General features: G+C 41.0%; 1 long non-coding RNA gene across 1 annotated transcript; it reads left to right on the top strand.

Annotated features, from left to right (window-relative positions):
• Window positions 1-8,944: 8,944 nt before the first annotated feature.
• Window positions 8,945-15,272, top strand: LOC139076254 (uncharacterized). The gene is made up of 2 exons (XR_011527667.1): window positions 8,945-9,950; window positions 10,483-15,272. It is a non-coding gene; the product is annotated as an uncharacterized lncRNA (long non-coding RNA).
• The last annotated feature ends 1,073 nt before the right edge of the window (window positions 15,273-16,345 follow it).

The following is a 16,345-nucleotide window of genomic DNA, read 5'->3' as shown; positions in this document are numbered from 1 at the left end:
CTGCCCAGGTGTCTGCTTCCTGACAGCTCAGCATTAGCGGAACCCCCTGGATTCTATTTGTCTACCCAAAACTCTATCCTGTCCCCTCTGATATTTTAAAGTTCCCCACCTGGGAATCCTGAATTGTGGCCAATCTTGACCCTTGCCACATCCTGTCTGGCACTAGCCAGACCCTGTGACATCATGGAAAGGCACTGGGTTTGGGATGACGTTACAGGGTGCATTGGCACGTTAAAACAGATGAATAAATATGATTACTGCTGATAAGAGTTGACATGTAGTTCTTCTATCTTCTCTTATGACATAATCCTTGTGAGCATAAGCCTTGTAAGCAAATTAACATAAGCCATTGTCTAAAGATGTTCAGCCAAGTCTTAAAAAATATCAAGTGGGAGACTCAAGGTACACTTTCTTTCAATTCATGAGGTTGGCCTCTTTCTAATGCCTCATTCTAAACATCATGGGCTACAGGCATATGGTTGTTCTTAAAATTAAGAAAAAAGAGAGTAGATATGTCTTGGAAGATGTCATTAGAATTAAGCAAATAAAATTTTTGCAGCCATTTGGAGATTTTGACAAATTATGGATTATTTTCTTTCAAGTCACCTGTGTAATAGGAATGGATAGCAACATAATTATGAATTTAAGATGGAAAATCTTGAAGTTGAGGTTTTCCTATCTCATACGTCTCTCATGCTTTTTTACCCTCTATTTTGGAATACTTTTTATCTTTCTAAGGATATATCTTATATATATATATATAAATTAAAAACATCTTACTTACCTTTCAGTTCATTAATTCTCTCTTCACCTTTGTCTAATTTGCTCTTAAATCCATCCATTAGATTCTTTTTTAAAGTTTTCAAATTTCTACTAAAATTTTTAAACTTGTCTTCTAATTCCTTGAAAACATGAATACTTATTTCATTTTATTTTATTTTTTTGAGGTAGATTAGCCCTGTGATAACTGCTGCCAATCCTCTTTTTGCCGAGGAAGGCTGGCCCTGAGCTAACATCCGTGCCCATCTTCCTCTACTTTATGTGTGGGACGCCTACCACAGCGTGGCTTGCCAAGCAGTTCCATGTCCGCACCGGGGATCCAAACTGGCGAACCCCTGGCTGCTGGAAGTGGAATGTGCACACTTAACCGCTGTGCCACCGGGCCCGCCCCAATGAATACTTATTTTAAATTATATCTGATAACTCCATTATCTGGAGTCTATCTTCTTATTGTGTTTTCTTCTTTTAGTTTCTAATGATCATGTCTTATTTTCTCATGTGTCCAGTTATTTATTATTGTGTGCCAAATGGTACATGTGAGAACTTTCAGACATTTTAGGTTTGTGGTTGATGATGTCTTCCTCCAGAGAAGATTCACCTTGCCTCTGACAAGCAGCTGTGGCAGGAGCATTTGCAGTCCCAGACAAACTTTTCTTCCATCAGGTACAGCGATGATTCAAATCTGGGCTCCAGCCCCCGTGAGGGCAGGTCTCTTTCTTGTCCAGCCTGACTCCTAGGCTGCAGCCCTCACCGGTCGCTGTCAGTGCCCGAGTGTTTGTCAAGGCCTCTTCTCCTGGTGAAGCCCTGAATCCCAGGTTTTGTCCTCATGGTCCCTGGAGTCTGCTGAGAGCTGTGCTCAGCTTCTCAGACTCTTAGCTGGCACTTTAAAAATCATCAGCCTCCTGTAGGGAAAAAGCAGCCTCAAATGCCAGACTCACCTCTCTGGGCTTTCTTCCAATCCAGACCCTGTACCTTCAATTTCTCACTGTCTCATTAGTTATTTAGTGCCTCAGAAATATATTTCAGGATTAATTTAGCTTTTCTAGCTATTCTCAGTGGGTAGATTTTTACAAAACAACTTGGTTAGTCATTGCTGGATGTAGAACGTTAAAAAAAAAAAGCTATTTTATTAAACTACTCAGACATTGACTCTGCAATGAACGCACTCATTCCAAAATAAATACTGTTATCTGAGAGGAATATTTAAGATCAATTATTTGGTTATTTGTTTTTATTAAAGTAAAATTGGCTAATTCAGTGCCAACTGGATTTGTTATTTTCCAAACACTTTTCCAAAGCATATATGCAGATGATAACGAATAAAGTAATTCAGAGGGAAAGAGCTAGGAAAAGATAAATATTTTCAGATGTTACTGTATTTTCAGGGGGGGATTGTATAAAACTGCTGAAATAGTTCATGGTGTTGTGACTGACTAGTGAAACTTAAGTAAAAAAGAGAAATGCATTTTTTGTTTTTCTTCTACTTAAAAATTTTAGCTACAAAAGCAAAATAATGTTTTATCAAGCATACTACGTAGGTGATGTTTTATATTTCTTGTTCTATCATATGAAGAGGCAAATGTCGAGTGCCTCATTGGGGAAGCCAAGTTTGGTTACCTGCTTAAGGTGGCATCTGCCACATTTCTCCATTGTAAAAACATGTTCTTCTTTCTATAGCTATCAAGTCATTTGTGGAGGTGACACTTGAGATTTATGAGTAAAGTCTTCTCCAACGGAATTACAAAGGTTTTAGTAACAACTGATGATCCTTGCCTGAATGAATTTATAAACTGTGGGTTTTAAAATGGCGATTTCCCAACTCGATCATTTCTTCTTGGGCCTTCACTGCAGAAGATTCTTTCTTAGGCATCACAGAAGGACTCTTCCTTCCTTGCGCTCCTTGTGAGCAGCGCCGTGCTCCAGAATCTGACTCCCAATGACCCTGGCAGACCCCCTCAGTCCCGTGTTCCACACGGACCAGCCCTGCAGTAGGTTCACTTGTGCCGTCAACAATCATCCCTTTGCTCCTTCTTGTTGCTTACATCAGCCAGAGTCCATTTTTAACACCTGCCATCCAAATGGTGCTTATTAATAAAATTTGCAAAACTGTTTTCTGAAAGTTGGCATCAAATTAAAAAACCACCAGCAGTGTTTTTAGATACTAGTTTCTCTGGACTGTATTGCATCTTTCTCTGTCAAATATGAAGGTGATTATATCTAATCTATAAAAAGACTTTGACTCCCTGGAAATGCAAATGTAAATGGTAAAAAGATAAAATTGTTGTTGTTGTTTTTGTTTCTGTTTAAACATTTTATCTGTTTCTTCATTCTTAGAACAAGAATTAGAATCCACTTCGCTCCACAAATATTCACTGAGAATGTATTCTGTGTTAGGGATTGGGGCTATACCAATGAATGAGAAAGACATGGTTTTTAGCTTTGTAGCTTCTAATTTAGTAGAGGAGACAAACATTTAAACATGCAATTATATTACCAAGAACCTGCATTTCAATGAATTTCAGGTGCTTTCTGCTTTTTTGATCATACCAGAAGCTCCCAGCAGAAAGTTTTCACACAACTGTATCATGAGTGCCACCTGGCTGGCAACAACTGTAAGATGTTATCAATTATACGGTGCATTCTTATTTCAGAAGTACAAAAATAGGAAAAAATGAGTATCTTGCAATTCATGAAATTCAGCAGTGAGCACTTTGATAAAGAACAATCAGAAAGAGAAATTAAGAAAAAAATCCCATTTACAAATGCATTGAAAAGAATAAAATACCTAGGAATAAATTTAACCAAGGAGGTGAAAGATCTGTACTCTGAAAACTGTAAGACATTGATGAAAGAAATTGAAGGTGACACAAACAAATGGAAAGACATTTTGTGCTCATGGATTGGAAGAACTAGTGTTAGAATGTCCCTGCTACCCAAAGCAGTCCGCAGATTCAATGCAATCCCTGTCAGAATTCCAATGGCACTTTTCACAGAACTAGAACAAATAATCCTAAAATGTATGTGAAATCACAAAAGACTCCAAATAGTCAAAACAATCTTGAGAAAGAAGAACAAAGCTGGAGGTATCACACTCCCTGGTTTCAAACTACACTACAAAACTACAGTAATCAAAACTGTATGGTTCTGGTACAAAAACAGACACACAGATCAGTGGAACAGAATAGAGAGCCCAGAAATAAACCCATGCTTACAGGGTCAATTAATCTATGACAAAGGAGGCAAGAACACGCATTGGGGAAAAGACAGTCTCTTCAATAAATAATGCTGGGAAAACCGGACAGCTACAGGCAGAAGAGTGAAACTGAACCGCTATCCTACACCATATGCAAAAATAAACTCCAAATGGATTAAAGACTTAAATGCAAGACCTGAAACCATAAAACTCCTAGAAGAAACAGGCAGTAAGCTCTTTGGCGTTGTTCTTAGCAATATTTCTTTAGATCCGTCTCCTCAGGCAACAGCAACAAAAGCAAAAATAAACAAATGAGACTACATCAAACTAAAAAGCTTTTATACAGTAAAGGAAACCATCAACAAAATGAAAAAGCAACCTACTGAATGGGAGAAGATATTGGCACAATGTATTGAATAAGTGGTTAATATCCAAAATATGTAAAGAACTCATAACATTCAATATCAAAAATCAAACAATTCAATTAAAAAAGGGGCCGAGGACCTGAATAGATATTTTTTCCAAAGAAGACATGGAGTTGGCCAATAGGCACATGAAAAGATGATCAACATCACTAATCATCAGGGAAATGCAAATCAAAACCACAGTGAGATATCACCTCACACCTGTTAGAGTGGCTATTATCAAAATGACAACAAATAGCAACTGTTGGTGAGAATGTGGAGAAAAGGGAACCCTTGTGCACTGTTGGTGGGAATGCAAACTGGTGCAGCCACTATAGAAAACAGTATGCAGTTTCCTCAAAAAATTAAAAATAGAACTACCACATGATCCAGCGACACCACTTCTGGGTATTTAGCTGAAGAAAATGAAAACATTAATTCTAAAAGATACATGCACCCCCATGTTTATTGAAGCATTATTTACAATAGCCAAGATATGGAGACAACTTAAGTTCCCACTGACAGATGAATAGATAAAGAAATTGTGGTACATATATACAATGGAATATTACTTAGCCATAAAAAAGAATGAAATCTTGCCATTTTTGACAACATGGATGGACATAGAGGATATTATGCCAAGTGAAATAAGTCAGACAAAGACAGATATATGATTTCACTTATACCTAGAATCTAAAAAACAAAACAAATGAATAAACAAAACAGAACAGAAACAAACTCATAGATACAGAGAAAAAACTGGTGGTCACCAGAGGGGATGGGCAAAATAGGTGAAGGGGATTCCAGGTGTAGAATAAATAAGTCACAGGCATGTAATGTACAACATGGGGAATATAGACAATAATATGGTAGTCACTTTGTACAGTGACAGATGTTATCAGACTTGTGGTGATCATTTTGTAACATATATAAATATCAAATCACTATGCTGTACACCTGAAACTAATACAATATTGTACGTCAATCATACTTTAATAAAAAACAACAAGAACAACAAAGAAGTTGGGAAAGACACAGGACAGTCATGGACGTGGACATCTGAGTGGAAAAGTCTCTGAAGGAAGAAAAGTCTAGTCTGGAACTGAAGGATGAGCAGCAGCTGTGAGGAAAGTGGGAAAGAGGGATCCGGGCAGAAGTCGCTTTCCATGACATTTTCCTCATCTTTGAATCTGGGGGTTTGGGGACTAGGTTAGAATGTACGTATGTGTGTTAGTACTTTATTTTGTTTTAGCAGCATTCTTTTTAAGAGAAAGTCTGTCTGGGCTTTCCCTGGATTAGTTCCCGACCCACATAAAGCAGTGGTTGCTCTTGTCAAGGGGGTGGGGTGAGACCTAGCTCTACCCACCCCACTCCCACCCCCTTGAAGGGGCGCCCAGGAGTGTGGTTTGAAAGCCACCGGACCAGATGATGCCAAGATCCCATCTGCTTTCAATGGTCTATGATGAAATGTGCTCGTTTGGACGGTGTCTGAAGCCCCATTTACACAACTGGTATGTGTCACAGGTGGCCTGTGCTGCCAGATAGTCTGATTCCAAAGCCCACACTCTCACCTTCATACTCTACTGACTCCAACGATGTTATTCCTATTTTATTCCATCTCTAAAATGGGGGCGATTCTATGTTCTACGTCAGTGAGGAACAAAGGAGCTTCATCGAGTTCTGCGTGAGCGCTGTTTCTCTGGGTGTGCCCAAAAGACAGATGTCATGTGCCATGTGATAAAGACCTTGTTTCCTTGTCTATTATTGAATAACAGATTACCCTAACACTCTGAGGCTTCAGACAATAATAACTTTATGTATTACATGACTTTGTGGTTCAGGAATTTAGGCAAGCTTCGCCTGGGTGCTCTGCTCCACTTGGCGTTGACTGGGGGTACTCAGTGTTACGCAGCCAGTGCCTGGTCTGGCCTCGGGGCCTTACTAACTTGCCTGCGGCCTTAGAAGCTATGGCTGGAAGACTGTGTTCAGTTGGGTCATCTCCTCAGTGTGGCCTCAGGCCTTTCCATGTGATCTCTCCATCAGGCCAATCGCCTTTTTACCTAGTGGCTCAGGGTGCCAAGAGTGAATCTTCCAAGAGAGAAGTGGAAGCTGCCAGTCTCCTAAGGGCTGGGCCCAGAAGGTGCTGCAGCATCACTGCCGCCATATGCAATTGGTCAAAGCAGTCACAGAGCCTACCCAGATTCAGTGGACGGAGACGTAGATCTCGCCTTTTGAGGAGAGGAGCGTCAGGGAATCTGAGGCTGTCTTCGCTCTGCTGCAGACTCGTTGAGGAGCAGTCTGCAGAGCACAGGCAGCAGGCACCAGGGGCGGCAGCCTGGATTCATGTTTCCACTCTGGTTTCAGGAATGAGGGAATTACACTGTGCCAGAGGACTGATGAGGCAATTCACGTTGTCAGCCAAGTGTGAAGAGCGCTCTTTGTCTTGAGGAGGAAAGGTTGGATATAGGAGCTGCTAGGCCCTGTTTAAAGAAATCACTAGACTCAGGACAAGTGGGAGACCAGTTCGAATAATGTAACTGTGGCGACGGCAGAAGAGCAACAGAGATGTCGTTTTAGAGCAGAAAAAGTTGAAGATTAAATGTTCTTTTACTGTGGCTCAAGAAATTGCCTAGTTGTCAAGTATGGAGCCCTTGGGAGGGAGGAGAGGTATAGTCCAGTGTCTTCTTTAAGGGGTGGGACTGCGGTAACCTTTGAGGAAAGGGGCCGAGTTATGTACGTGCTCACGCTTACCCCGGGAGGAGAAGGCAGGGTGAAAGACTTGGCCCGTCCTTAAGAATATGAAGTGGAAGGTAAACTGAGGCGAGTGAGAGGGCCACAGCTGCTGAACGGACAGACAGAAGCCACTGGGCTTGAAAGGAAGGGAAAACCCCAGTAGATTCCACTTCAGGAGTAGATGCAGGTGACGTGGATTTTGGAATGGACGTGGGGGGGAAGTGAAGGCAGAATTGAATGTGAGATGTAGCAAGAAAATAAGAAGGGAGTTCTTGCAGACAAAAGGAAACAGTGGGGTTGGCTTTGTGAATAGAGGAGAAAAGGAAGAGGGAAAAAAGTATAGAGGAGCCAGTGGATGGAAAGACCAAGATGAACGAGGCCCCTGGGCCCGGGGCGGACAGAACAAGAGCCCTAGGCGGGAACACAACTGAAGGACGTGGAGGGATCGGACAGTGGCTGGGCTAATGGGAGGTGCAGAAGACAGGACAATTGTGGTGTAACAGTGCCATTGTTATTGTTGTTGTTGTGATCGTTACTTCTTCCAATTTCCCACAGCAGTTAGTTCAAACCTTTTCCGCTCTCTAAGCTGCAGTCTTACTCTCAGCCAGGAGCAGTATCTCCTACCCCGTGGAGAAGATGAGGCCAGTGATGTGAACTCCATCGTCTTCCTCCAAGTTTGCGTCAGGGTGTCTGTGTGTTTAGTAACTGTCTCTTCCTCTTCATTCTATTTCTAAGAGGTCCCTTCTTTTCCAAGATAGCCTTGGTGCCGCTCCCTCTTGCCTCCTGTAGCAATCGGCTCTTTAATTATCCGTTTCTTTCTCACATATTCAGTGCATCCCACTCTTCTGACTTCTTTCTGTCCAAGGAGAGGAATTTTCATGTCTCTCCTGTACTGAAAATATCTTCTCCCTCTTTTTGCTATTACGATGAACTACACATTTCCATTTCTTTCATTTCTCTGCTGAGCTTCTTGCGAAAGAAGTCTGTATCTTTTCAACTGGCAGGTTAAATACTTACAGTTTAAAGCAGGAAAGAAAAAGTGTATCATTTCAAAAGAAAAAAACATCACGCAGCAGGGGAAACAGCATCTTCGTCTTTGGCTTACTATCTCTCGGCCAAAGACGAAGGCGGTGGAGCCAGTGATCGATGGTTCTTGGTCGGCGAAGGAGGGGGACATGGAGGACAGGGTGGATGAAATGCATCTGCAGAGAGTTTGTAAAGCGTCTATTTTGAAGAAAGAAGTAAAATGAGGCCGGAAAGTCACAATCACGAGGGTGAAGATGCTACTAAATCTGATACCGTGGAAAATGAAAAATATACAAAGAGTAGTATACACACATATGAAAGAGAAGCAGAATAAGCGAGATACATGCATGTATGTACATGTGTCTATGCAGGCACCCACTTGTGCATGCATGGACACATGTATGTGCATGTATGTACACGTGTGCATGTGCTGATGCACGTGCATGTGTGGGGGTATGTGTTTACGGTGTTTATGCACATGTGTGCATGTGATTTGTGTGTATGTACATGGGTATGGACATGCGTGTGTGGGGATGTGTGTTCACTTGTGTTCGTGTGCCTATGTGTATGTGTATACGTGCACTGCACGTGCACATGCATATGTGTGTATGTGCATTTGTGTGTGTGTGTATATATATAGATGCCTTTGGGAGTGAGTGTGTATTCTATAAGATAGTGATAGACAATATTTTTGAAATTTTGTCAGTTTGAAAGATAAATTGTAAATATATACCATATACAGTAATTATTAATCTTAAGCCACATGGTCAGATCTGTAGGAAATAATGAATTACTTTATTATCTTTAGATCAACTTAAACCTAATCTGGTTTCTCCATACTGAGAAGTGGCTGAGAAACACAGTCCTGATCCTGATTTCGGCTCTCGCTCCGAGGATGACACAGGAATCGGGAACCTTGCCTGCTGCTTAGAAAATGAATGCAGGGTCTCGAAGCTCTGGTCTGTGCGGGTGCTGCTGAGATCCGCATGACCCGAGCCCCATGGACCCTCGATTTCAGCAGCTCTGCTCTTGGGTGCCATGTGCTGAACGAAACTCCTGTGCGGGGTTGCCCCTCACCCTGGGCTTTGCCAGGGAGCAGGGTGTAGATCTTCCAGACTTTCTCTCCTTCCAAGCGGCCCCCAAATCCATCTCCCATCCCCCCAACACAGACTCACTCGTACCTTCAAAGGCACTCCAGGAGAACCAGCAGGGTGTGTCTGATGAGCATAGATTTCCGTGAAAGATTACCTTGAGCAGCTTCTGCTTCTGGCCCTACACGTATCCCCACAGCGTCTGGCTCGGGCGTGAGGATAGGTGAGAACTATCACCTGGACCCTGTTTACTCCTGCAGCAGAGAAAGCAGAGCATAAACACACAACAACAAGGATACAGTGTGCAGGTCAGCTCCTCACTGCCTCCCTTGTATCTGAGTCTCTGTGGTCTTGGCAGCCCCTGAAAAGGGAAATGTTCCCCAGGCTGGAGGTAGGCCCACTGCCTCTTATATTTCCAGCCACGTCAGCACCCGGAGAGAACACATTACCATAAAAGGCCTTACTTCAGCCTCCACGTGAACCAGATCAAAACTCTGCGTTCCAGACCTTGGAATTGCTGCTTCGCCGGCATGGCGACTTCCTCTCCTTATCCAGGTTTCCTGTTTAAGTCCGCGTGGGGACTTTCTGTGGGCAGGCCTGGCAGATCCACCACACCGAGGAAAGGCTATTAAGAAGAGCCTGTCTACCTTCTTGGAAAGGAGGAAGGAAAAATACAGAAGAAAAAACACACATTGATACAGCAATAACTTCTGCCAAGCGTATGTAAGTATCTTTTAGTCTGTAGAGGGAGCAAACGAAAGTATGTATGTGGGAATGTTCTGATAAATGGACTGCTGCCCTCGGGCATATTTGATTTCTGTTTTTCAAATTACAGTTTCCAAATATCCAGAGTAAGCTTTATGACAAAGACATAACTTCCAGCTAGACAGTTGGATTTGTAGTGGTTTAATCATCTATTTTAGGAATTCATTTCTGGCATAATGAATAAGATAATGTTCTATTCTAAGCTTGAGTTTTGCTCACTCAAAGAGAAGTATTGTCAAAACCCCTAATTAACTGGCATTATAGCCTGGGATGTTGGCTACAGTAACTGCTCAACTAATATCGTGTGTTTTCTTTGAAAACAGAAAGTAAGATTGATGCAATTTCTGTAGCTCCTGGACTCTGAGATATTTAGGGAAATAATCAATAGAGATCAGTTGCCAAACACTAATATTTATCTACGGCCTAGGAATGGTTTCTGGTCTCTTTTATAATTAACACAGTTGTCTTCATTTATGATATAACAACACAGGTTTTGATGTGAAATGATGGCTTTCACTGTACCCACGGCTCCCAGCGGGGCAAGCTTTGAGTCTCCCCTCAGTGGCACGGAAGTGGCCTTGTGTGGAAGACGTCACATTTCTCTACAGCTTCCCTGTGGCTCACTGCGCGTGTCTGCGATGGGCTGACTGGCAGTCACGGTGTTGCCCCAGAAAAGCCCTCCACCAAGAAGGGGACCTGAACATGCAATCAGCTGAGCTGACCAGAGTTAATTCACCCCCTAAGTTCATCTCCCAACAAGCAGAGGAGAAAGAATGGAAAAAGATCAACATATGAAAAGATAATGGCTGATCGTTTCTTAGATGTGATGACGTACACAAATATAAAGATTTGATAAATACAATAAATTCTAGTCACACTTGGATGCGTCATGGTGGAACTACAGAAATCTAAAAGTAAAGAGAAGATTTTAAAAACAGAGAGAAGGACAGACACTACAGTAAAGAAATGACAATTAGACTAAGAGCAGGCTTCTCAACAACAATAACAGATCCAGGAAATGGTGGAACAATTTATTTAAACTGTTCAGGGAAAATAAATGTCAATCTGGAATTGTAACTTTTGCTAAATTTTTAAGAATATATACAAAATAAAGACATTTTCAGACATAAAAAAACTGAAACCATTTGCAGCCATTAGGTACTCGCTAAAGGGAAATTTAGAGGATTTGCTCAAGAACGCAGTGCTCCTTTTGGGGGTGATGAAGATGTTTTAACTGACTGTGGTGATGGTTGCACAGCTCTGAATATCCTAAAAGCCATTGTATTGTGCACTTTGTTGGGTACAAATGGGTGACTTGTGTGTATGTGTGGAGGGTTGAATAGTGTCCCCAGAAATTCACGTCCACCTGGAACCTCAGAACGTGACCTTACTTGGAAACAGTCTTTACAGATGTAATTAGATAAAGATCTCAAGACAAAATTATCTTGGACTTAAGGTGGGCTTCAAATCCAATGACTAGTGTCCTTATAAGGAGAGGAAAAGACACACATGGAGAGAAGGCCTTGTGAAGATGGAGTCAGAGAATGAGCTAATTTGCCGCAAAGCAAGGAATGACGGGAGCCACCAGGAGCTGGAAGAGAGCAAGGATTCTCTCCTTTGCCTTTGAAGGGAGCGTGACCCCACCAACACCTTGATTTCAGACTTTCCGCGTCTGCAACTGGGAGAGAATTGATTTCTGTTTTCTTAAGTCACCAAGTTTGTGGGAATTTGTTACTGCAGCTCCAGGAAACTAAAACAGGATGTGGATTCTCTCACTAGAGCTGACACATATGATACTCTTGAAGAAGAAAGTAAATTGTCCAAGAGCGAATTCTGAGATTCCCTCAGTCCTGAGGAAGGACTGTTGAACAAAGAACTTGGGGATATGGAGGTAAATCAGGAAAAAAAATTATGGTATAAATATCAATATTTGATGTGGGTATTTAAATTAAGATAGACCATAAATATTTAGCAAAATTAACATGTAAGATGAGGGGGAGGTGATAGGAGTTAAAGATGGAATATTTGTGTTTTCCAGGAGGTTTAAAATATTTAAAAATTTTAGATATTAAAATAAGTTGCATGTTGAAATCTTAAGGTTAATAAATGAGTATAAATAGCATATGTAATTTTCAAAACTGTACAAAAAATGGAATTAAAAAATTAAATTTACGCAACTAGAAGGACCTGCAACTAAGATATACAACTATGAACCGGGGGGGGTTTGGGAAATAAAGCAGAAAAAAAATTTTAATTTACAAAGGAAGAAAGGGGAAAAAGAGGCTAAATTCTCCATTAGGAGGCAGAAGTTCTCAGGTTGGGTTAAAACAAAGGTCTAGTGTGTGTGATCTCCAAGAGGAGACTCAGAAACAGAAAGACACAGAAAGGTCACAGTGAACAGACAGGAGCAGTTCAAAGGTCACTAAGTCTTCCGGTTTGCACGAATCTCTCTGCTTTTGTGTGTGTTTGAAAATGTCTGTAACAAAAAGGCAAGTTCAAGAAAAAGGCTATCATTGGAGGAATGACAGATATGTAAAATATAGTAAGAGATTTCTGTGAACAAATCTATGCCAATGAATAAAAAATCATAGACAAAATAAAGAATTCCCTAGAAAACATAACTTGGCAAAACTCAATCAAGAGTAAGAAACCTTAGTATTCACATGGCAATGCAAACAGTAAAGCAGGAGTTAAAAATGTCCTCACCAGGAAAATACTGGACACCGACACTTTTAACGGTGAGTTCTATCAAACCTTCACGGAGGAGTTAATTACAATGCTTTAAAACTTTTCCAGAGAGTAGAAAAAGAGTGAACACTCTTCAACACATTTTATGAGGCTAGTAAACTCTGAAACTAAAGCCAGACTAGGATACTATAAAGAAAGAAAATTATAGGACAATCTTGTTCAAGAACACATATTCAAAAACTCCTGAACAAAATACTGGCAAACAGAATCCAGCCAAGTGAAAAACATAGTGTAAAAATACAGAAACATTCAAGTTGGATATATCCTAAAAAAATCTGTGCTCAAAAATTGGGCTCCTTTGATGTTTAATCTGTTGCAGGAGCCCCTCAAGACCACCACACCTTCCTGGTTTCTCTCTGTTGACATCTTGTGAGCAGTTTCTCTGCTTGAATCAGGCTTTGTTCTCGGCTCTGCCTAGGGTTTGGCAAATGCCCCCAGAGAAGAAAATAGCCAGTGACCACAGCCAGCACGTCATGGAGGACGACTCTTCTGCCTTTGGAATTGTCGTTCATCTAATCCCCATGGTTTCTACAGTTCTTCATTTTCACTGCGTTTCAGTATTTTGTTGAATGAATATATCACAACGTATGCATCCATTTACTCTTTTTGGACACTTGAGTTGTTTTCACTATTTGTCTATCATGAATAATGTTACTGTGAGCATCTGGCACACGTCTCCTGAGGCACATGTCGGGGACCACTTAAGAGTTGAGCGATAGGATGTGTGCATGTTCCACTTTGGTAGTCAATGCCAAATTATTTTCCAAATAGTTGACCAATTTACATTCCCATGGCAGTGTGTAACAGTCTCCGTTGTTTTCATTTCAGCCGTTCTGCAAGGGATGCAATGAGAATGCACTTTGTCTTTAGTTTCCATTTTCCTGATTACTAACGAGGTTGAGAACCTTTTTTTTCTGTTTACTGGCATTGCAATGTCTCTTTTTTGAATTTCTTGTTCAAGTCTATTGCCCATTTTTCTCTAATTGGACTGTGGTCATCTCTCTTTCATATTGGTTTGCAGAAGTTTTTAATATATTCCAGATATGAGCTTTTAGTTAGAAGGATGCATTTTCTATCATTCTGCCATTTGCACTTTCTCTCTTTAATGGTTTTTTGATTCACAAAAGTTATTCATTTTAACATAGTCCAATTTATCACTTTCGTCCTTTTAATTTATTCCTCTTTCCTTATTTAACTGACTGGGTCAACCAATATGATGTTGAATAGAGGCAATGGCCGCAGATATCTTTGTCTTGTTGTCAATCTTGAAAGGATCATATACATTCAGTCCCCATGTAAGGCACTTAGAAGTCATCTCTGTCCTAACAACGAGCAAAAAGCTGAACGAACTGAAAAATCGACGAGTCTTCTTAGATCTGTAAGAAAAGTGAAGTCACAGGGCAAACCACTACTCCTCAAATTGCAGAGACAGGAGGATACAGAGAGTCACAACAGATGGGAACAGAGATCTCTGTGGGCAGCAGTGCTGTGGTAGGAAAACCTGGACCAGAACTGATGACTTGCTGGAGGCTCAGCGTGGACAAACCTGAGAGTTAACTCCAGGGGGACCACATACAGGCGGACACCATGCTTTTGCAGTGTTACGTCCAGGAGCTCAAACAGATTTTCACAGTAAGTACCAGAAAAATCGCCTCATGTTTCCAGCACGGAGTGGGGAGGAAAGAAGCCATTTTGGAAGGTGAAGGAACCCTCTATTCTTCTTAACAAGGCCCGGGCTCAGGAGAACCTGTTTAACCCGAGCCTAACCTTCTGGGGTTTCATTAGAGTCTAATTGACCTGGGAGAAGGGAAATACCCAATTCCAGTCCTTCTAGTCATCCTGTCCCACCTAAGGGGGGAGAAAAATCCCTGAGAAACACTTGTGAGCTCCACAGTCCAGAGGAACCGGCTCACCACAAGACTAGGACCTGATCACAGGGCCAGGGAACACTTCTGCTCCCTGGCTCTCACCACCACGTCACGAAAGGCCTGTCTGCAGCAGTTCCTTCTACCCAGTAGAGGGCTATCAAGAAAAGAAAGTCATACTAAAAAGGTGTACCAAATGGCAGAAAACACAATTGGAAGAGACAGAGCAAGTGTCGGAACCAGACACATCAGGGATGCTGGCATCATCAGAATGGGAATTAAAAACAACTACAATTACTATGGTAAGGGCTTTGATGGATAAAGTAGACAGCATACAAGAACAGATGGGCAATGTAAGCAGAGATGGAAATCCTAAGAAAGAAAGAAATGATAGAGATCAAGAACACTGTAAAAGAAATGAAGAATGCCTCTGATGGGCTTCCTAGTAGACAGGACGTGGCTGAGAAAAGACTATCTGAGCTTGAGGATATGTCAATAGAAACCTCCAAACCTGAAAAGCAAAGAGAACAAAGGAAAAAAATAGAACAGAATATCCAAATACTGTGGGACAACTACTAAAGGTATAACATACTTAGAAGAAGAAAAACAGAAAAGAATGGAAGAAATATTTGAAACAATAGTAACTTAGAATTCCCCCAAATTAATGTCAGACACCAAAACACAGATCTAGGAAACTCAGAGAACACCAAGCAAGATAAATACCAAAACGACACTAAGCATATCATTTTTAAACTACAGAAAATCAAAGATAAAGAAAAAATCCTGAAAGAGCCAAAGAGAGAATACACTTTACTCATAGAGGAACAAAGATGAGAATTACACCTGACTTCTGAGAAACCATGGAAGCAAGATGAGAATGGAATGAAATATTTAAAATGTTGGAAGAAAAAAGGCACACATCTTCAAAAGACACATCTGATAAAGGAGTGTTATCCAAAATATAGAAAGAACTCAACAGTAAGCAGACAACCAACCTGATTAAAAAATGGGCCAAAGACCTGAACTGACACCTCACCCAAGAAGAACACAGAAGGCAAATAAGCATACGGAAGATTCTTCTCATCAGATATCATCAGGGAAATGCAAATTAAAGCAACAAGGAGATGCCACTATTCACCTATGTGACTGGTGAAAATTTGGAACACTGACATCGTGAAATGCTGTGAGGATGTGGACTGATAAGAACTCTCATCCATTGATTATGGGAATGCAAAATGGTACAGCCACTTTGAAAGGCAGTTTGGCAAATTCTTGCAAAACTAAACATACTCTTACCATACTATTCAGCAGTTGTGCTCCTTGGCATTTACCCAAAGGAGCTGAAAACTTATGTCCACACAAAAACCTGCATATGGATGATTATAGCAGCTTTATCCATAATTGCCAAAATGTGGAAGCAAACACGATGTCCTTCAGTGGGTGAATGGATAAAAAACTGGTATCCAAACAATGGAATATTCAGCACTAAAAAGAAATGAGCTCTCAAGCCACGAAAAGACATGGAGGAACCTTAAACACCTATTACTAAGTGAAAGAAGCCAATGTGAAAAGCTACATACTTTATAATTCCAATTCTATGACCTTCTGGAAAAGGAAAAACTATAGAAAAACTAAAAAGATCAGCGGTTACTAGGGGTTAAAGGAGAAGGAAGGATGGATGGGCAGAACATAGAGGATTTTTAGGGCACTGGAAATACTCTGTATGATACAGTAATATAT

The sequence above is a fragment of the Equus przewalskii genome, chromosome 15 (genome assembly GCF_037783145.1).
Source record: "Equus przewalskii isolate Varuska chromosome 15, EquPr2, whole genome shotgun sequence".
Taxonomy (NCBI): domain Eukaryota; kingdom Metazoa; phylum Chordata; class Mammalia; order Perissodactyla; family Equidae; genus Equus; species Equus przewalskii.
The sequence above is the reverse complement of the archived record's forward strand: the minus strand, read 5'-3'. Positions and strand labels throughout refer to the sequence as shown.